This window comes from Arachis hypogaea, unplaced genomic scaffold, assembly GCF_003086295.3.
Source record: "Arachis hypogaea cultivar Tifrunner unplaced genomic scaffold, arahy.Tifrunner.gnm2.J5K5 arahy.Tifrunner.gnm2.scaffold_22, whole genome shotgun sequence".
NCBI lineage: Eukaryota > Viridiplantae > Streptophyta > Magnoliopsida > Fabales > Fabaceae > Arachis > Arachis hypogaea.
Window position 1 is genome coordinate 1368785 of NW_027255450.1, and position 22137 is coordinate 1390921.

Here is a 22137-nt window from a genome sequence, read left to right on the forward strand (position 1 = left end):
TGCTAAAAAGAGCCCCTGGGCGCAGACCCATCCCCAAGGGACTAAACGCATTCAGTTATCTTTCAAAGAGCTTATTCGAGAACAACCTATTCTAAAATTGGAATTGGAAAACAGCTTCTTTTAGGTCTGCAGCGGTAATTGCAAACAGAAAGGGAGCACCGCTTACTCAAGCACTAGTACCGTCTAAGCATCCCACAGCTGATGAAGGAGTACCGGCAACTGGTTGAGCTTCTATTCTAGGATAAGATCTGCAGCTCTTGCAGTAACAGCTTAGGGTTTTCATAGCCCTATTGACCAGGAGAGTCAGCATTCCCGCAGCTTTGACTCTGTTGCAGGTATGAAGTGAGTTCCATACCATGAAAAAGATTTCAATGGGACCAGCCTTATTCAAATTCAAATAGGGGCAGCCCACCACTGGAACTTGCTTTGCTCTCGCTCCGCTTGCTCTTGCTCCCACCTGTCTTCTTCCCACTATAGTAAATTTCACTTCACCATAGCAGGAACCTCGCTAACCTTACTCTTCCTTATCCAGTGAAAGATTCATTTTTTGAGTTAGATCGAGTGCCGAGAAGAGGTGCCAATCCAGGCTAACTTCATACCCGCCTTTCCCTGCTTTGAGCTTGAACGTGGCACTAAAGCTGAGCTCATGAAAGAGACTTCAGGTTCTAAAAATCTTTCCTTTAAGGCTAGCTCATTTCCGGACTTATTACTACTTCATTCTTGCAAGCCCACACCGAGAAGAGAATTGATGCAGACCAATACTAAACACTGTAAGCTGTCCCGCCTATTTGGAATCTTCATCCCTTACCGGCTTGTTAGGCTTCGGAATCAAGTAGCGAGATATAGGTGAGAAAAGTCGAAGCAGAAAGCTCGTACTTGATTCGCTCTCTTCCCTTTGCCTGACCCTGGATATAAGAAGGATATCCCTCTCTCTAACTGATGAGCTAGGAAGATTCTCTACAGTAGGTCTTGCCTGGGTTGAACATGCAACTAAAGGGGCATAGTTATGTAAACGTAAGGCTTGCTCCAGCCTATGAAAAGAAGGATGGTCCCGGATCTCTTTTACCTACCGTTAGCTTTGCAGTACTCCCAGGGTAAGGACAGGTGGCATAGCGCAGCCCTCACCAACGTGAGTGACTGGACACCACATCTATCTCGACCAGCTCGTCCAAACCTCCTCAGCGCGACATGAATACAAACCATTTTTGGGTATTTCAGAAGAGCCAAAGGGCGCTCTCTATGAATTCCTATGGTCATGTCTTTATCCTCCTAAGGGTCTTGCAACGAGTCCGACCCGATCCATACTTAGTAGAGTGTTTACAAGGGTACCCCTAATGTGCTTGAAGAGCCGCAGAAGATCTGATTTACTCTCATCAATAGTGATGTTATGCTTTTCTTCTATTCGGAAAGTGTGGTAGTTGCCCTGGCCTGGATCTTTTTATCTTATTGTGGAGAGAGTAGGCCTTTGGTCTCTTAGTCTCATAAGTAGAAGCGCTGGCAGGTGAGATGGACTTAAAGGGTCACTCTAGAAGGGGGAGTAATTTTATCAACCCTGGACTTGACTTTGGCCAGGCCCTGGTTCCCAGGGTTCTAGTATTCCCTATTCTAAGCCTACTCAGATCAGAACTAATGGAAGGTTACCTTTAATCAGGCCTGTCACCAGATCTTACTTACCATTGTCTGGATGTCACGTAGTAGACCCGCTTCCATCTTTCTTTCATGCCCCTGGACTATTGGGCTTTAGCGGGCTCCGTCTTCCTTTCCTTCACAGTAGAGTCTCTTTTCCGCTATATCAACATAGCCAACAAAGTCATGCGCTTGGGGAGCAGTGTATAGCTGCACATCTGTTCTGGGTGGCCTGTAGGAGATTAGGGAAACGATCTGGCTGGCTCTTTCTTGCTTTGTATTTAAGGCAATCAAGAGTCTGTCTACAACGTTTTGTTGCAAGGGATTCTATCCCTTCAGACCTATCTCCTGCTGTCTCTCTAACAAGGTCAGGGCTACCGCGTATTATACCATCTTTTCATAGACGGAAGATACGGGAGGGTAATCATCTAGTTATCCAGTTGTACATGTCTTTCTTCACAGTGTCAAGGTTAATACCTTTAGCTAAGAAGATTGATAAGTCACTGTTTGACTCTATTATTACCCCTGGCCCTCTCGAATCAGTCAAAGACGTTATTTACGAAATGAAATCGTCTTTTCCTGGTCTTCTTGAGAGGTATATACCTGATCTCAAATCTATTCCTCTTAACCAAGGTCTAGAATATTCTGATTTTGCTTTCCTTACGAGATATCCTGGGGGATTTAGAACCTCTATCAAAAGGGATACGATTTCACCAGGGCCAGCTTTCTATCATGCTTACTTTATATATCTACTTTCTTACTTGGGACTTCCTGACTCATCCCCTCCCCCTCGCCAAGCCTGAAGAAAGGAGCAACTTAGATACCTCTTTGTTAACTATATTCCAGGTTTGCTAAAAGGGTCCTTGGGCCCAATCAATCTCTATACTCTTGATGCAATGGACTCCCCCACTAAACCGCTCTTTTCCACCCGATTTGAACGTTCTAGTGAGATTTTATCCCTTTTTGAAACTCAGTTGTCTATCTGATCCTTGGTCTAATTGGACCTTTCTCTATAGCTCGAATCGAATAGCTGGTCTACTGCAGCTGCAGCCATTCCATTCCTTCAGATGAGCTACGTAACTCATTAGCTCTTTAGCAACAGGAAAGGTAGAGCCTTACTGCATTCCCTCCTTCTCAGATATGTTACTGAAGATCGATAATAGTATGTACTAAAGGGATCTATCCAATACTAGAGCAATTAGAGGAGAAAGAAGAACTACCAGAGCAGGGACTGGCACAGACTAATGCCTTCGACTTCTCTTGCGCATGCATAAAACTTTGCCTCCGGCTGGATCGTATTCCCTAGCCTCCTGGCACTCCAACTTCAAACGACATGTAAGGGCTAAGGGCACTTTGCTTAAATGCCTTAATCTGAATAGTCTTCCACTCCAAGGGAAAGAGAAAGAAGAAGCAAAACCCCCGGGTTGGACCCGACCCCTAAAGAAGGAGCGTGAAGGTGCCGAAAAGAGGGCTTTTATCACGTTTGAGAGTAGTTCCCTCTTTGGCAGAAAGTGGAAAGTCTTCGAGTATCGTCGTCCTTCTCTTCATCTATCCTGAATCTGTAAATTCCATTGATTTTCTTGCAGACCCTTGGATTGTGAAAGTTTTGTATAGTTTTCAGCCTTATAGACACCAGAGCAATAGTTTATTTAGGGGGTTAGCTCTGGAACCGCCGTAGTTCGATTAATTCGATTAAACGCCTTATACGCTCGTGGTCCTAACCCTCGGATCACTCCTTTTACAATATGTCCATCGAAGGTACATAATCTCGTACATACTAGGGGGATTTAGCTCCTTTTAAAGTCCGTAAGGCCGGGTAAATACTAGCTACATGAAAGGAAAGCTCTAACGTAGTTCCCTATAAAGTAGAACGAGGGAAACTACCACTAATAACTAGAAGGGTGGTTGTCCCTCAATCAGATAAAGGAAGGCTTCCGCTCCTATTATCTTAAAATGATGGTCAGAGATCACCTCTGCGACCTAAATCCTAAAGGGTAACCATCTTATTAGATGTAATTTTCAGGCCCCGGTTCCCAGGGTTCTAGTATTCCAGCTGCTGCCCTTCTATAAAAGAAAAGGGATTGTCTTATCCTACTTTCTTTCCTACTTGACAGGCCAATTCATCAATTGATACTGAACGAGACTTTTGTCCATCTTTTTCCTAAGATATCAATTGTACTAAATCCATTCCTTTCGCTGCTGACCATCAGAGTATATACGTTTTTTCAGTTTGGATTACTAAAAAACCAAACTGAAAGCATGGATGGCATTGAAGAGCTAGATCATAGCCGGTATCAGGCAACTCAAAGGCCAACCCAAGATCAGATGAATAAGATCGCTTCCTCTACTTTTAGGGCTGGGTGAAGGCAATGAAGGAAAGCTAAAATCGAACTAGAACGAGAGGCGACGGAGGCTGCTTTCTCAATAGGTGACGACAGGGCCAGAACGGAGGAGAACGGGATAGATGAATAGAATAGTTCCGCAAAAGCACACTCAAAGACAGGTGAGCCTTCATTAGCTGACTTGGGAATGAAAGAACTTCGCACTGACCTATCATTCCTACTCTTATGAAGGCGACAGACCTACGTGTCTTTTGAAGCTCATCTTTTTGCGTCAAACGAAGATCATTTACGTTCTAAAAAAAACTTTGAATTATTATTCAATTAAGTCAGAAACGACTCATTCATCAACAACTTTTTCAGAAAAATAGAGCTCAAAGAGACGGGGGTCCTGTCTTTTATGCATTTGGAATGGTAGCTTTGGCTTTGTACAACCAGACATCGCTGGCATAACCATAAAAAATAGCGTAATATTAAAAAAGTTTGCGTGCCTCGTCTGCCTTAGACGAGTCGTATGCTTTGTTCATTTCGTAGGCATCGAGTGCGTATACCTAAGAGTACTCATTTATGCCCACTTTGAATGAATAGGAGGGGGGGCCTATACAGATTCATCCTGTAAGGACGCCAGCACCTTTCAGCTTTCCAGTTTACCCAATCAACGCCCTCCCCCATCTATTCCCCATCATAGCACTTGGAATGACTTCCCTAATCGAATGTGGGGCCTCCATAACGGCACTCTTGCCGAGAAAGCCCTTCCACATCAAAGGAACTTTAGCTTTCACTGACCCCACAGGCCTTTTTTGCTATCACACGAGAAAAATGCCTTATCGCCAATGATGCTAACCATACCTCACTTGTCTTAGCTGAGTTAATGGTTTAATTTAATCCTACCTGCCCAGACATGTATAAAAAACCTATTACAATCACGCCACCGGATGACCTAAAGTAAAGATCGCGTGGTTACGCCTTAGGAATCGGAGAGGCATATGAATATCTTTCCTTTATACATTAAAAAATAGAAAGTTATTCTTTATAACCGAGAGAAAGGATACCTATGAATGAATGCTATTCCGCCGGTCATCTGTCAAACCTCTCGCATTTCGGAAATGCTTTCAGGAAGGGTGCCCCTACATTGGTTTCAACTCATTCCCAGCTGCATAGTGCCATCCTACCAGCGGCATTGCAGTCGCTAAGGGCTCGCTGCCTTTCCTTTCTAGGTATCACTCTTTTTCCCCAGAAATCAAAATCATCACCTTGGCATTGAAAAAAAATGTCCCTGAGTCCATGTCGTGATAATAGAGCAAAGCCTTAATGCCGAACTTGGTAAACGAACAAAAACAACTAAGAGGTCCCTTCCCTCCTTTGCTTGCTTGGATCAGGATGTAAGGCCTAGCCTGAGATACTTCCGACGCGCAGTTCAGCTAATTCTCAAAAGGGAAACTTGCGCTTATTCATATATAAGGAGGAAGTCCTATTGACGTATAGAAAGTACTAGGCTTTCATCCTCGCGGCCTAAGGGCCGGGTCCTACTCCTCAACTGGTACACAACCCATTACGTTAGTTAAGTTAGGACTTTCTCGTCATCTGGTACCTAACTAAACCGCTTCCATTCAATACTCAATTCAATACATAGCATGCTTTCAAATCCTTCCTCAGCAGCCTCCTGGTTCGTAAGCAATTAGCGGAAGGGAGATAGAAATCCATAGAAAGGCAAAGCTCCGTATCCAACTCGGAAGTGGGAATCTTGTTCCATTTAGGGAGGTTAAATCCCGTCCAGCAGAACCATTTGCGAGGTTTGATTCTTAAACCGGATCGAGCGGGTGCCTAAGCTTGAGTCATGATCATTAGGAAGTGTAATAACTTATTCACTTGCTGCGACTTAGCCTCCTTATGAGTCGGGCACAGCTAATATCTTATTTGAGGAAGAGTCCGATCTATGATAAGAGATCTCATCATCGGATGATGTAATAGCCAGACTAAGTCTTTCCAACCAACTTCAATTGTGAGGCATCCTTCTCTTAATAGACTTTATGACCGTACTCTTAAAGCACTCGTTCTAGCAGATATGTCTTTGTCACAGCCAGTGGAATAGATAAGAATGAGATTGGACGATAGGCAGCACTCTCAGGCCACTTTCCCAAGACAATAGGCTACGGAGCGGACAGCCTCAAAAGAGGAAGCAGTCCAATCTATTCCATACGATCACTGATCGAATCGGGAATAGGGGCTTTCCCATCCAAGTAAGAAAAGGGCCATACGGGTACTAGTTTCATGGTGATTAGTTTGAACCTCCTCCCCCTCCCACCTCTATGGCAGACTGCAAGCACAGAAGCTAAGGGCACGATTGCCCGCCAAGTTCAGATAAGGGAATGCCCGAGTTTCAGAGCAGAGGTTAAGAAGCTTTCATTCTACAAGAGGAAGCATCGGGGGTGGATGGAACTATACTTTACAAAAGCTATTTAGAGCGATCCCCGTAGATTAGAGAAAACAGGGAAATTGCAAGGAAAGCGCTGGACCTTGCTACAGACATAGCAGGGGAGACTCTGACTACTAGCTGTAGGGATCCCTAGGCCTCACATTCGATTAGGGAAGGCAGTCCCGAGACTGACTATGTTACTTCGATCTGATACCTCTCGATTCAGAGAGGAAATGCGCATTTGTATCATTTTGAGTCTCCCCATCTCGATCTCTACTAATTGGATATGGGGCTGGTTGTGAAGGGAAGCTTTGTGGGAGAAAGGAGGAAAGGGTCAGGCTAGTAAAGGCTTGACTCAAACATATGGGATAGATTACGAGGAAGCCTTTGCCCCGGTAGCCAAGATGAAGTCTGTTCGTCTCCTGCTCTCTATTGCTGCGAATCGAGATTGGCCTCTGTTCCAATTAGATGTGAAAAATGCCTTCCTGAACGGGGACCTACAGGAATAAGTTTACATGAGTCCTCCACCCGGTTGTGTCAGGGGGGGAGAACAAGAGAGGTCAACTGGAGTGGAAGCCAAACGACGGGGCCGAGAATCCGTGATCGATCCGAAGAACCACTGCCAGATACGATTCTGCTCCCCCTTCGTACTACCAATGCGATTCTTGCCCGGCTTTCTTTCGGCTGGCTTAAGAAGGCTGCGGTGAGAATGAGGATCACTTCGGAACTCTAGGAAAATGGGCGTTTTAGGGCGGGATCTAAGAGTTCTCCAACGTGTTGCGGAGCCTTCGGCCGTGAGAGGGTCTTTTGGCTTCCCCTATCCATATCTGCCGTGTGAAGCTTAGCTTTAGCAGCCACGTGATGATTCAAGATTCGTGGTAGGCGTAGGAGCTGGGCGAAGCGGTAGCGAAGCTCAGGTGGTGATGCAAGTGCGCGGTGAGCGTAGTAGCCCCTCGGGCATGCTCTTTGTACAACCAAGCGAAGAGCTAGTGAGGGCCGGAATGGAATATCGTATGTAGTGTAGAATCGGATCTGAAGCTCTTTACTAGGATTGGAACAGGCGAGGAACGAGTGACCACAAGCTTCGCTTAAGCGCTCGACATGCAGTTAGCTTAAAACATGTTATGTGGCCGAGCGAAGCGCACCCGCGTGAAGCAGCCTAGCATCACTTTAGATAGGAGCAGAATGGATGACTTACAACTAGTTCTTCGGATCGATATATCGTACGACGTAATGGAGATCTTGGTCTAGGTCCGGTGGTTCGCGGAATTCGGGACCTAACGATGTTCGATTCGTCACATGAACGGGAGCAGACGATTCCCTCGTCTCTCCCTTTTTCGGGGAATGGCTGCAATCACAAGCAAGTGATTGAATGAGTGGGGGGCCCCGAAAGCACATGCGGGATAAGCAGGTCTTTCAGGAGACGGTCTAGAAAGAAAAGAGAACTCTCAACAAGCTGGAACTAATCAAGATCAATAGGAAGGCTAGAAATTCATTTTTTGACAAAGTTCATGCCCATATGGAAGGGCTTTTTTGTTGATGCATTCCTGTTGAAAAAGATACAAACACTCATGTTTCTGCTCCCGGATCCGATCCGCTTGGATTATCAATAAGGGGAGCCGTCTTAGGAAATGACTTCACTTAAAAGACAGATGCCACCCCCTTTCTTATTATTAGTAAGGAGGCGAGGGAGTAACTCGTCTGATCTTGCGGTGCACTCACTCCCGTTACGAGAATGAAATGACGCCCCAGCTCGACTCGAGACCAAGACTCCTTACAACTCGCACCAATAGCGGCCCCATTTGTCTAAGGCGGCGGAGATTGATTGAAAAGGCAGCCCAGCCCAGCCGCCCCTCCCCCCTAGCTAGCCGCCTACCTACTCGTGCTCGTAGCTCGATCGGAGGAGTGTGGTCCGGCGGAAAAACAGAAGTCGTCCGTTTCAAGTGATACGTGAATTGCTCAGTAGTGCTTCGCTGCTTGATGTTGCCCCGCTGGCGGAAATAGCTTAATGGTAGAGCATAGCCTTGCCAAGGCTGAGGTTGAGGGTTCAAGTCCCTCCTTCCGCTCTTGGCTTCGTCGTTTAGTGGTAACGAGTAGAGTAGGCATCGCCTCTCGATCCAATCCGTCTTTCCCTGGCCTCCCCAACACACACACTCTTGATACGAAAGAAACCTCCCGCCATAGAGAAGAAAGAGATCTTAAGTCTGGGTCCCCTCGATCGCCCTCCCCTTGAACCTGAACTGGTCGAGAGAGATGAACCCGCACCACATTTTATAACCTTCGAACCCAACTAGAGATGGAATTCCATCACCTAAACAACTCAATTGAGAGCTCCGTGACCGGTTCAATTCAAGGGAAGGTCCACCAAAAATGGAAAGGCCATTCCCCTCCCTATCCGTTTCTTGATCCCTCATTCCACGAATTCGTTGTTACTTTTTCATTCAAGGACTGAAAGCTTTTCGTTTTATGAAGACTCCCCACTTCTTTGTCTTATTAGCGCAGGTGTTCGTCAACGATGAAAGCCGCTGAACTTAAGACTCGAGTTGAGATAGAGGGCTAGGCCAAGGATAGGAGGGCTTTCAGGGACTGGGGAAGACGGGTGGATTATAGAGCTAGGGGCAGATCAGAGGTTTGTCCATTGGTATTGGGCATGGACGAGCCTCGACTGGGCCAGCATTGATGAAAAAAAAACTTCTCCCATCGCATCATTAACCGGTGTAGGATTCAAGATCAGATCCAGGATTCGAGTCAAATCGACCTTCCCTCTCATCTCAGGGTGAGGCAAGGTAGCTTGCTCAAATGTTCGTTGTTCAATATCTCGGCTTCTCAAGAAGTTGGACTAGCAGCTCCTCCGACCCGGAGTGGATTCTAGGGGAAGGGCGGAGCCTCACCTTGCAGTAGGCGTTGCTGGGACGGGTTCCAACTGGACTGAAGGGAGGAGGAATGAAAGACTCCGATCTTACTGGGGATTCATCACTGGCTAGGGCTTTTGAATCAAAGCATGGGCATCCGCAACTAAGAGGGAACAGTAGATCGTCGATTGAAGAGCCAGGTCAGTAAACTTCTATTGGGACTTCTATTGATTATTGATTCGACTAGTAGCAACAAACTTGTATGATGGGGCCCCATGGAGACGCAGGAGATGGATGCAGGAGCCGCCAGCCGGATCGACCAATAAATGATAAGAGGGATGGGCTCATTCGACTAATTAGTGATCCCTGGCCCTACCTAACAAAGGGATGTCCCTAAAATAAGAGGGGATTGGTTGATCGGAAAGCCCTCCATCGTACAGCAGGAGTAGGACATTCCATAGAATTCAGATCCGCTAGCTGTCACTCCTTGCCCTATTCGGTCAAGCCCTCTTCCTATTTTTTTTCATCGACAGGTAGGGTTGGTTAATTTAAAGGTTCCTTATTCTGGTTGTAAAGCGGAAGAAGAGGGAGAAAGAATGGGCACAGCCCCACCAGCAGCCCGCGTTTTCGACCCGAAAGGAAGGAATTGAAAATGAAACAAGAATCTGTGTTCACTATCTATGGAGCGGAGTGACTATCCTTAATCTCCTCTTCCCTATCTCCCCCTTGCCTTTTTTCATTTTTCTCGCCGGCAGGTAGTTTACTTGCTTACTTGTTAGAGTAAGGAGAATCCATTTCTTTTTTTTTTTTTATGATTTTTCTGTAGTTCAAGGGCACTCTTCCTAATCCGAGTTTAAGATGGAATAAGACCCAGACGTAGAGTCCCGTCGGATTTTGTCTATTTCTTTTTTATTCCCTTCAGTCCTTACCTTTAAATAAGGGATTCTTATCTTTCCCCACGAGGTCTTCAAGCCAGATGGAGTTGTGCATCTCTGTCTTGTCTTGAAAGCCCGCCCTACAGATAGGAGTTCCTATCTCTACTGCCTATCCAACCCGAAGATTCTTATTCGTGGTGGAGTGCTTCGAGTAGGATCCGACCCCATCCCAGCAGTCAAACTCCTTCCTGACCCCGCTCACCTGCCTCTGAAGCTGGAATGCCTTTCTAGAGGGGGCTACCCTACCCGAGGAATCGATAAGTTTGAAGTGGGATGTGGAATGTGATTGGGGATGGATGGTGGTTATGAAAAAAGTTCTGCATCAGATGATGAGCATGAATTCAGAAAGGCGAAAACTTTTTCTTTTATTGGCGCCCGATAGGTAATTCGATTGAGTCGAAAGCCTACCAACGCATAAAGGTTCCGATTCGAGCGAGAGCCTAAACGGGGGAGGCGAGAACATCTTGATCGAAAGCTCCACTGTTATTAATAATGAGAAATACTTTTCAAAATTCGATCAAATCGATCGAGAATCTTATCATCTGTTAGGTAGGCCAACCGACCGAGTTTTGTTGGGCTGGGCGTCCATGTCACAGAACCTTTCTTCTAGCCAAGAATCCTATTATTGATCGAATCGGGGCGGATCCAATTCAATTCATTGGCAAATGCCAAATCTACTGTTTTAACACTCAGAAAAAAACCTAGAAAAGAAGAAGAGTCACTAAGACAAGAGCTAGGTAAGCAAAAAGGAGAGGCTAGAAAAGGCGGGGCAAGGGGCTCTCCATCTCTAGGAAGATTGTGTCCAGGATCTGGTAATCTAAGTTCTGGTCGGCTCGTATTAGCCTGTGCTTTATTACAGGTAGTAATTCCCCCCGTTCCTTTAGTCTTTTCAACGGTACTTGAATCTTAAGTCGCGGTCATGTCTCACCCCCAGTATAGCGACCGATTCCATGTTTCCCCCGAATTTCCTCAGTTCCAGGCTTTCCTCTCTCTCCCAGCGGATGCGCGTCGTTAGCCTTTCTCTAAAGTAGGCTTTCGCGCCCCCTTACTCTAACATCACCCCTTCCTTTACGTTGTTGGTCGAGCGGCTTCAAACCTCTGCTCATCCATCTTCATTCCAAAGGCGAACCTTTCCATTGAGTGACTTTAATATGGTTTACAGTTAAAGGTTCTTAACCAACCCTTTCTCGCCGAGCTTTCTAAAGCAAGCTTTAAGAGAGAAGAGTAAGGGGGACCCTCTTTTTCTCCTGCGGAGCCCCTCAGAAAGTAACCGGCGGCCGGTAGCTCTACTAAGCGAAGAACCGCTCGCAGCCTTTTCTTCGCGAATAACATGTGCGGGTAGCCACCTAGGAGAAGAGAAGCAAGCTACCTTCCATCTATATCTATAGGCGGCAACGGTAAGAGCTGGTAAGCATGGTAACTGTATCGGCGGCCGGCGCTCCGCGTTCTATCTAGGTTCCGCTCTTACGTACGCCCCACCTCACATAGAAGAAGGGGAACCCCTTCCATAGAAGAGTGTGGGTGAGAGGGGATTGAATCATTCATCAGATACGTCTTCTTCCGTGATCCATTTTATGTCAACTCTCTTTATCAAAAAAAGGCCTACTTTACAAACAAAGGGAAGGTCGTTTCCCGGGAACCTTGCAACCTTGCGGTTCCCGGTAACCGGCCGCATCGGCCCGGTAACCTTCGTCACCGTCGGTTCCCGCAACCAAGCCTTTTTTTTATTTCTTTCTGAAGGGCTTGCGGTTCATTACACCAAAGGCTTTAAGTGAACTATTGAAGCTGTCGAGAGAGTACCAAATGCTGACGAAGGTTACCGACTTTCGGTGGACGCGGAGCCAACGAGTCTTTAAGTAAGTGGGCGAACAGCGTAACGAGTCTAAGGTTACAGAAGCGTTCGCCAACTTTGATAGGTAAACGCATTGCAAGCAAATAGAGCAGAGAGCTTACCATCTGTTTCTATTAGATTAGAGTCGCGAGCTTGTTGTAGTCGGTCCGTGAAGGGAGAACTTGCTGCTTACTTGCTATATCCCCGCGTTCTTGCACGGCTCGTTCTTCGAGCCCTACTTCAAGGTTCAAGGGCTCCCCGTTCGTTCTACCGTCCAAAAAAAGGCCGTATGGAGTATAGCCAAGTGGTAAGGCATCGGTTTTTGGTACCGGCATGCAAAGGTTCGAATCCTTTTACTCCAGATTATGAACACCCGATCGGATCTGTCAAGAACGAGCTGACGACTACAGGGGAAGCGGCTGATTGCTGTCCCTGAGCCCAGCCCGGGAGGAATGCATGGTTCCCTGGCGCTTCATGGGCTTGCTTTCTTAATGCGTTCGCAGTCCCCCTCCCTCTTATCTAAACCTCCCCCGCTCCCCATACGAATTTGAACTACGATCCCCTGGAGCAAAACGAACGCTGTGGATACACTTTTGAATGCTGTCACCGAAAGTGTCAAAAAACTTACGGTAACACATGATTTTCCCTGCCGGAAAACTAGACATATTCAAAAAGAGTAGAGCAGGTCATTCATTGGGGATCCGGCGGGTCTACGTTAAATGATATTTTTTGGATATTACGGAGTATGGCTTTGCCAGTCATTACTTTCACGAGGCATAAAATATCCCATATTCTATTGGGGGCCGGGGGTTGGCGGATAAAGAAAGATGGATAGTAAGGATTGCGTAATATCAATTTTTCGGCCTCGCTTAGGTTCCTCTCGATTCTCCCCGGATTTGAGCCTTTGACCTGCCCGACATGCTGTTGACTTGGAGATGAATTCTTCGGCCGTACCTTCTGCGGTCGTTACACTCGGTCGGTCATGCTGGGACCAAAGAAAAGTAGAAGCCTCAACCGTGTGTGTCGAAGGCATTATAACTACAGTACGCGACCCCCAAAATCAACATCTACATCCCGTCGCTACCCTTTCAGCCCTTTAAATGTTCATCTTCCCGCGTGAGGGTGATCGGCGTTCTCGTTCACGAAGCCAACCGAGTAGCTCATGGGAAGGAGCATGTGAGGGAGAAGGACAAAACTTCGTCTCTTCGAACGGAGCCCTGGTTTCCTTTTTTACTATGTAACACCTCCTCATCAACAGACGTTTCCCGAATAACCCTTCATTCCAGGAAAAACCAGCGCTTGTTAGCAGCTGAATCACTCTCTCCTCTGAGGCTTTCCTCTTTCCTGTCCTTCCACGGGAAAAGTTAGAACTTCGATTGCTTTCAGACTTGCGTGCTTTTCGAAACTCTTGATCTTCTCTTTCTCTCCCCATTCCATGATAGTAAAAAACAAACTACCTACATAGGAAAACCTTGAACAAAAGAAAGGTTTCTCCAAAGGGGGATGGTACCCTTCCTTTGTTCTTTGTCCAGCTACTCGGTCAATGAAGATGGAAAGGTTGTTTTGTAACCCGGTTCGGTGTAGAGATAAAGGACAGTAGGCCATCCCCTTAGACTGAAAGGCTCTTCCCCTCGGATTCTTTCCTTCGGCTTAACTTTCAATAGTGACACAGCTGAGCCTATATTGATAGTTTTTCATTTACAGCTTTTGAATCGACAAATTGAATTTCGTCATTTCACTTTTAAGGTGTACTTTTCTTTCATTCTTTCCGACCAGACAACTGCTATTTCTTTCCTAGAGCTAAGAGAAGCTAAGCCATATCGCACTGTATACAGCCATTTATTTTAGGGATAGTTGCATCTTGACTTTCCCGTATTCCATGGAGCAAGCCTCTTGTATAGGATTTGACAGAATTGAATCTGCAACTCTTTCGCAAACTCTTCCTTCTTCCTTGTCTGATCCGGCTTTCCCGATTAGATCAGTACCTTTTTTCATTGAGATCGGGAAAGAAAGTTGCTCTTTAGGTTAGGAAGGGGTCTATCTGCAGCAAGCCCCACTAGTAAAGTCAAAGGGAAAACGATAGGACCGATGCTCTTGCTGAATTGACAGGCCTTCTTGACTCATTTGCAGGGTTTCCGTATCCATCTTGCTTGCAGCCTTAGAGAGCTATTCATTGCTTTCAAGTACTCCCCGAGTATCACGCTAAGATATTCCTTTTCTTGTTCTCGACAGAACCCCTTTGCGAAGGAAGCCCAAGAGAGCAGTAAGGGGCGCTGCCTTCTACTACCATTACCATAGTTGAGGAAAAGTAACTCCTAGCTCGGCTCGATGCCAAGTTGAACTCTCGTCTCTGGTAAGATGCATGGCTTTGAAAGAAGTCAATCTAGGCAATGATCAGGCGAAATCTACCAACCACACCGGTTTGTTTGGCGGTAGGATTGGGGCGAAGAAATCCCATGTCCTTGTAAAAGCCCTAGTGAGCCGATAGGTGGGAGCAACCTTGGATCGGTAAGTTCTAGATAATGATAAACGAGAGTAGTCAGGAGTGCGGAGCTAGAGATTCTGACTTCTATTTAATACGAAACCCCCTAAGGAATTCATTCTGGGACTAGAAAGTCCACTATAGATATTGAGTTACCGAAAGGTATAGGAGTTCCCGAAAGGCCCCAATCATCCCATAGAATCTATTCTATAACCTGGAAAGCGGAGGTCGATTTGGGATAGATTTCTCTTGTTAGAGCTAGTGCCCTTAGAGGAGTCTTTCTATTGCATGTGTTACGGGCGAAATAGTCTAGTTAAAGCATCAACTCTTATTGATTTGTGCGCCATTGCTCAATGAACTCGTCTATCGGAAAGCAGGCGCCTAAGAAAGAAAGCAAATATTTGACCCAAGCCTTCAAGGCTTCCTAAACCCTCTTTTATGAAGATAAAGACTAAGTAGGAGTGGAGCGCTAGTCCTCTGACCTCTGCAGAAGGTGATAACTGCCTTTAGTGTTGGATGCCATTAAATGGAGAGACCGCTGGAGTGACTCGGCTAATCAACTCCTAAACCCCGGGACTTGAGTCAAAGGTAGTTTCTTTGAGGGCCCTTAAGTTAAGAATTGATTTAGCAGTTACAGAAGTTCCGGAAAGAGGAAGAGCCCGAGCTAGTTGTTCTATGTTGAGTTATGCGTCCTTCCTCTGAAAGAGCAGCTAGCTGCAAGAAGCCAAACTCTTGGTCTTACACGGGAAAGTAGATAGACTAGCTTCCAGCTAACACTTAACCCGACTATGAAGACTTTAGCATTCCTGCCGGTGATTCAATTACTAAAGCATTGGATTCCAGCAACAAGGAAATCTACCAACCACTAGACCAGAGGTTCGTCTTTCATCTTCCGTACGGGAATGGAAAGCTTCCCGGCCACTTCCTGATCTCAGAGATTGGATGATAGGGATTGTGAACAGCACGAGTTCTCACCCTCGACCAGACATAGAGCTCAGAAAATGTCCAGCGCTACTTTTCCACATCACTTGACTTTGCCAAAGGCATGCCAGGGAATAGATTCACCAGATAAATGAAAAAGGAAAAGATTCAAACCTGAGAGAGATACTGAACACATTCCATTAGATGAAAGAGACTCTATAAAAAGATAGGGATCACAGCCCAATCCAAAAGACCTAGAACACTAGACTTCATCCCATGGAGAGAGAAAGATCCAGTCGGATGGGAGTTTCATTACTAGAATCAATCTATCACACGTTGGGATCAGCGGGAAGCGAAGGTCAAGGTTCAGAAGTAGCCAGCCATATGCTGATCCTGTCTTGTATTGGCTTCAGTGGCATCCACTGCGTTCCTTCTTCCGTCTCTTGTTTCGTAGGGTTTGATTCACCTTCTCAATTGGCTGCTCTGCTACCCATGAAGTAGGAAGGGCTCGATGCCCCTATTCTATTCTGATACCGCATTGGGCCTATCCTCGAGACAGGTTTGGGATAAGAATTCGTTGCTTAGTCGAGTGAAGGAAGCGGGGCAACTAGGCTAAGTCCCAAAGCAAAAGAGAATTAGACAGGTGAAAGGTTGTTTACTTCCTTCAGAAAAGTATGACTAGGAATTTGAGACTTTCCCCCTACCTTATTTAGATTAAGTTTGGCTACTAACTCAACTACTTGCCTTAAAATGAATGGCTATTAGTCCTGGTCCGGATCGCCCCTGACTGCTTGCTTCTTCTTACTTCATCTACATCACACCTAGAGCCCGGATCTGGTAAGGTACGGCGATGGTCTTAGGCACCTACCACAGCCCTAAATCGAGGGGTCGTCATTCTATTTATATAGCAGCCAGCTTACTGTAAGCCGAACGAGGACGATAGTGATACCTCGTATAGATGAAAGAGGTTAAGGTTAGATCACGGGGGGTTCGGTTCGCTTAGCTCTGAGATTCTGCACCAGGAGTGCTACAAGTATGGATTTCTTCCAAGTCGAAATGACTTAAGTGATAGATCGAATCGTTTAGTACGTTTGAAGATGCTCGACTTCAAGGTAGTTTACTTGCTTACTTGTTAGAGTAAGGAACAAAGCATCCACTCTTCTCTTCCTACGTTCGTGCCTGATCCCTGAAGTAACTTCACTCGACTTAGAGGAAAAAATGAGAGAAGGTAATAACTACTTATTACAGATACCAAGCCCACAGGCTACCTGGCCTAGGAAAGAAGGATGATCTTAGAACTCTTTACCACTGCCGCAGCTACAAAGAAAGCAAAAGAGAAAGACCAAGACAAGTATGACCTGCAAGCATCCTCTTTAGATTGAGGTAACTGACCTATTGGAATGAACTGGTTGCCGGGCTTGAAACCATGTCTCCCGAGTTCTCCTCAGTACATATGGCGCAAGACGTGATTCCACATCTCTAGTCCCGCCCGGCTGGCACTCTTGATCGAGGAAGCTCCGCCCAAAGGTCCTCATAGAGGCGGTCACCGGTTGCCTAAGATCAAGTCCTAAGTAGTCGAAGTATTAATGATGGGTCAAACGAGAAAGTAGAAAGTAGTAAGGTCCTTGTAACTCTTGGTGGTCCTCGTATATAGTAAAGCGGCTGTCTAGCGTAAGTTTCTATCGTCCCTAAATTTGAAAAACAGATTTTTAAGTAATCGTTGTTGTTCATTTCATTCATTATGTATATCGGGGTGTAGCTTTTCAAGATCTTTAAAACAACACACCTGCGACCAGACTTGCTACGCTAGTAGGGCTTGTGGGCAAAGCAAGAGATCTTATTTTATCCTTAAGGATAGGGAAGTCTACCTCAACCTCGGGGGGAGATATCGGAATAAAGTGCCCTGCCTCTGGATTCCTTGATTGATCTTGTCTTATGAATAGATAGGAAGAGAATCTGATCAATCTAGGCAATCTTGTCCGAAAGAATCACAAAGTCCCGTAACCCGCCTAAGCGTGTGAGTCATAGACTTTGTACACCTTCGCTCGTCACTTCACTTACTGAACTAGTCGGGTTATTAAGTTAGCGCTAAGATCCGGAGGAATTGAATTTTCTACTTGATCTGGGAACTGACTATTGAATCCAATCCGAAGTCGGAAAGAAGTAAGTCTATTGTGTTACGAAAGCCGTAACTAATAACTACCAATAGGAGGTAGCCCATATCTCTAAGAATCTCTTCCTAATCCCAGGGGAAGAACTTCAAAAACCCCTTCACAATTGGAACTTCGAACTACCGTAACTCCTAATAAATCCAATAAGCCTGGGTGGGGCAAAAGCCCGGGATTCAATGCAACTAGTCAACAAGGTTAGCTTCAAGGTCTAGTGTATATAATAGGAAGTCTGACAGGGGAAATGGAATCAGATCCTTTAGCTGCGAACTGAGCCTCAAGTAAGGCATCTTAGAGCCGTAAAGAAGTCATTATAACTCCTTATAAAGACCTTACTGCTTCTTTAAAGAAAAGAGAAAGCTAGTAAAGCCAGGGAAGGAAGTTATATTATTAGGGGGTTAGTCTGTCGAATACAAGAAATTCCTCTTTCTTTTGTTGTAATTGAACTTCTGGAGGAATGAAATTCGCACTCGGCTCGGCCAAGCAGTTTCACTAATGTATTGGGATAAAGTGCCTCTATTGTTTAGGAAGTATATCCCTGATATCTCCACTATTCCCCTTAAATCAGGGAACAAATAAGCCTCTGCCTCAATCTCATATTCAAAGATTGTTGTTCAAGCCCTTACTTCATCTGATCTGGGCGGAAGTCTGAAAGTATAAAGCCAGGGAAGTCAGTAAGATTGACTGAAGACATGAAATGACGTAGGATGACAGACAAAGATTGAAAGCATGAATTCTATTAAGCAAGAGGCAAGGATCGAATGGAAGTCTCTTTGATTGGTTGATCTTATTCGTTACGCTTGTCCGAAGTAAGAGATTTTGACTACCTTGGTTTCTCCAAAAGGTTCTTTTCTTTCTTTATCTTATTAGTTACGGTTGTCCGATTGATTTAACAAACTTGATTAGGTGCAATGAATAAATAGGGGGCGCCCCCAACTCCTTCTTGTTATGACTATTAGTTCTTTTTTCCAGCTTCTATGTCTCTGGTCCCAATGCTTTCCTAACTAAATAGATATAGGATGCTAGCTCCGGTCGGGAATGTATTAGACTAAATCATAGTACTAGCTCGGGTTCTGACTTCACTGTATATATAAAAGGAAGGAAATAAGAATTGTTTGTAGCTTTCTAACCGCACTCTTAGTAGAAGGCCCGGCTTTATTAGTTAGGCTGTGATTCTTTAAGGCTTATGCCTATACTTCAAGACTTTACTTGCTTTCTGACTTTAGACTTCTAAGTACGGGCTTTGGTAACTACAACAATAGAAAGATATCTCTTCCTCTATCTCTAAAAGGGCTAACTAAATGGAATTACTTCTCATCTAACCTTTCTAAAGAAAGGCCTTGCTTTTCACTTTCTTACTTGAGAGCGGCATAAAGCCTTTGTCCTTGATCTGATCGCTACCTTAGCCCCTAAAGGGGGTCTTTTTAGAGCAGTCAAAGAGAGTTCGTTCTTAAAATAAGAATAACATAATCCCACCCCTTAGTGTAGGGCTTCTTCACTCAAGCAGCACTCAAACGAAGTCCTATTGTCACCCCCGCGCCAGCCTGAGGTAGTCATCCCCATAGAAAGTTCCCTCGAAAGTCAAAGGATTCCTATGATCGAATAGCAGCAGGCAAAAGCCACAGCTTGTTTTGTTCCAGGCGAGTGTGCTCTTTTCGAAGGTGACCACCAATTGGGGAGAGCGCTTAGTTTATTATCAAAAAGTCGTCGTTGCCACTTTCCGACTCTATCACCTTCCTTCCGAGAAGGAGTCCGCTCATGGTAGAAGTCCTTTCCTTTGTGGCCTCAGGTCACCGAACTAATATAACAGGGGATTGAATACCATTAAAGAACACCACTAGCTTTAGAGCTTTCATTCCCATTGGACCCTTGATAAACCACCTTGAAGAAGCAAAAGCAGTTGCCGCTTCTGAGTGAATATTATTCATCTGACTCAATTCATTCGTTGTATCGTAGTAAAGGAAAGAAGAAAAGACCTTGAGTTACGCTCCTTACCTTCGAATGGTAATACTTATTCATTGACCTGGAGAATTTTGGTATTTCGCGTGGTGATACCTCACAGCCCGTAGGCTAAGCGGAAAGACTGCTATTCGATCTATTCACTTTCGTATCACCCGGAAAAACAAAGAACTACCTTGTCCGGAATGGAATGCCAATAGCCTCTTCCTCTGAATGCCTTATTGACCGAATGAAGAGGGAAGTCAAGCAGGAGGGATTCGCAAATATAAAAGAGACCTGAGGTTCTAACCTTAATGAAAAAATAGAGATTGTGAGAAGTTCCCGAGTGTGAGTAAAAAAGCCCCTTTTGAAAGGATCTTTCTGCTTTTTAGTTTCCTAATATGTGTGTACATATTGATTGTATCAGTACTACCAGTGAGCTAAGAGCTAACCCCTTTCTTTTCCTATGGCGTTTTAATACTCACCCCTGAAATAGAGATAGAGAGAATCTATTAAGTTGGAAGGCGGAAAGAAGCACTGGCTAAGACTTTCATGGAGATGGGGCATACAGGGCAAGTGTACTAGCATATGAGTTTCAAGCTTTTGAATTAAGCTTTGTCAAACCCTAAGCTGCTACTTAGAAAGGGGGCGTAGCAGGTAAGGCAAAATAAAAGGTGTCCGCCTAGACTACTGCCACTTTCTTATGTGAATACCGAGTTCTTTCACTCCTCAATCTCACTCTTTAGTGAAAGTCTCTATTTCACTTTCAAAAAGCAGTCTACACAAAATTACCTCTTCGATGCTAAGAATAGGGTGCTGTCTCTTTCTAGTAAATAGAATCATTCCTATCATGACTGTAAAGCAATGGAATGAGCGATCTCAGATGTCATTCTTGCATCATGACGCCGAGAACCGTCTGCTCTCTCTTTTCCGCAAACTTAGTAGATTAGATGGAAAGAAGAAAGAGTAAGCAGAGATGGTACCACTAGGAGACAAGATCAAATAAAGGAACTTCACTCAAAGCTGGGGAAGTAATGAAGGGTAAATAGCGTAGATAAGAAAGGGCGTCGTTAGCAGGCTAGACAGATATTGAATGAAGAAAGAGAGGAGAACAAGTCACTTATTTTCTTTCACTAGTCTCAGGTTTACATCAGAGGATTGAGGGAACGAATAAACAGCTATTGAAATCACTGGTTGGTTGTTGACCAACGGAATGAATTGGAGTCTTTTTTCGTTGGTCAGCTGTAAACCAAGTGCTGTCCGTCTTCATGGCCTCAATAAGACTCAGTATTGTACTGGCCGAATCCGTTTCGGCTTTTTCCCCAATTTCCCACGCCTTCTGTGAGGCCTCACCACACTACACTTCACTTCGACGCAAGAGGACCGGGCGCTTACTTGTCTTGTATATTCGGGATACGAGTTGCCGGTCTAAGATAACTTTTATCTAATAGTAGGTATTATGTATGGTCTCGATCAACTTCTTTTTCTTTCGGATTTCATATTGAAAATGGGTTTGGCTTTGCCTGTGGCTATTCTCGTGGCCGTTAGCGCTGGTCAAATCATCCCTGCTTAAAATAGTCTCAATATGGAAACTACTGTAACAAAAGTAGCTGTAGATGTTGTCAAAGAAAAAGTAGTGGATCAACTCTATATTGTATATATAGTATATAGGGACACTAGTCCTACGGGGGATGGGAACTTACCAGCAGCGGTGAATTTCCAAGCCGTGGCCGAACGGGTGCTTTTTAGCGTCGACAACATTCACTGGCTAAACTATATATATGGATCTTGTGAATCATGGAACGCAAAGTGAATACTTTCTCCAAGTTCTACAATTTCTTGGAGGGTAGTCTTTTATCTAATGCTTTTACTTCGAGTGCTGGGACTGCCCCATCCCTTTAAGCTGGCTGACTACGAACAGCCTTCTTCCTGACCGACCCTTGCATGCGTGGAAGTGAAAGGAAAGTGATGGAAGAGTGGGAGTTCCTGCTTTCAGTTCAAGGAAAGTTCTTTTCTAATCGATTGACTCGTGGATCTTTCTGACTTCAAGTACCGATCTTCTATCAAAGGAACCTTTCCAGAAGTGCCCTTGGTTTGGTCCAGTCTGCATTCTTCGCTTAGTGTCAATTTTTTTATGATAGAGTTAGGCTCTTCGTAAGATAGCCAAGGGTAACTTTCCTATCAATCAAGTAAAGGAGATCAAAGTTCACTCTAATAAATCGATCTGAATCAGCTTAGCCAAAGAAAGGTGCCCCAAGACAAACAAGGGGGGTAGCATCAAGAAAGAGAGGAGCTACTCCCATAAGAGACTGCTATTATCAAGATCTAGCGTAGATACATTAGAGCTCTGATTCGATAGTCGGAAGTCTCAATTGTTGGGAGAGGTAAGGAGAATTGGGTATAGCCTTCCGGGTTGGCTCCCACGTAACCCCTTCATCAAGGGGGATCTGTGAAACCCAAGGTAGGTACCTCCCCACCAACTGGGGCAGCGTTTCCGCCACCTTAATTATTATATGAGACGGCTTGGACCACCTTTTCTGGATCGCGAGACAATGGAAGCAAAGGTTGAGAAATCCATTCGTTTAGCTAATAAGAAAATCTTAGTTAGATAAATTAAAGAGGGACAACA

At 45.1% G+C, this 22137-nt stretch overlaps 1 non-coding gene across 1 annotated transcript; it reads left to right on the forward strand.

Moving 5' to 3' along the window:
* The first annotated feature begins 8375 nt into the window (after nucleotides 1–8375).
* TRNAG-GCC (transfer RNA glycine (anticodon GCC)) lies at nucleotides 8376–8447 on the forward strand. The gene has a single exon. It is a non-coding gene; the product is annotated as a tRNA-Gly (tRNA).
* Nucleotides 8448–22137: the final 13690 nt, after the last annotated feature.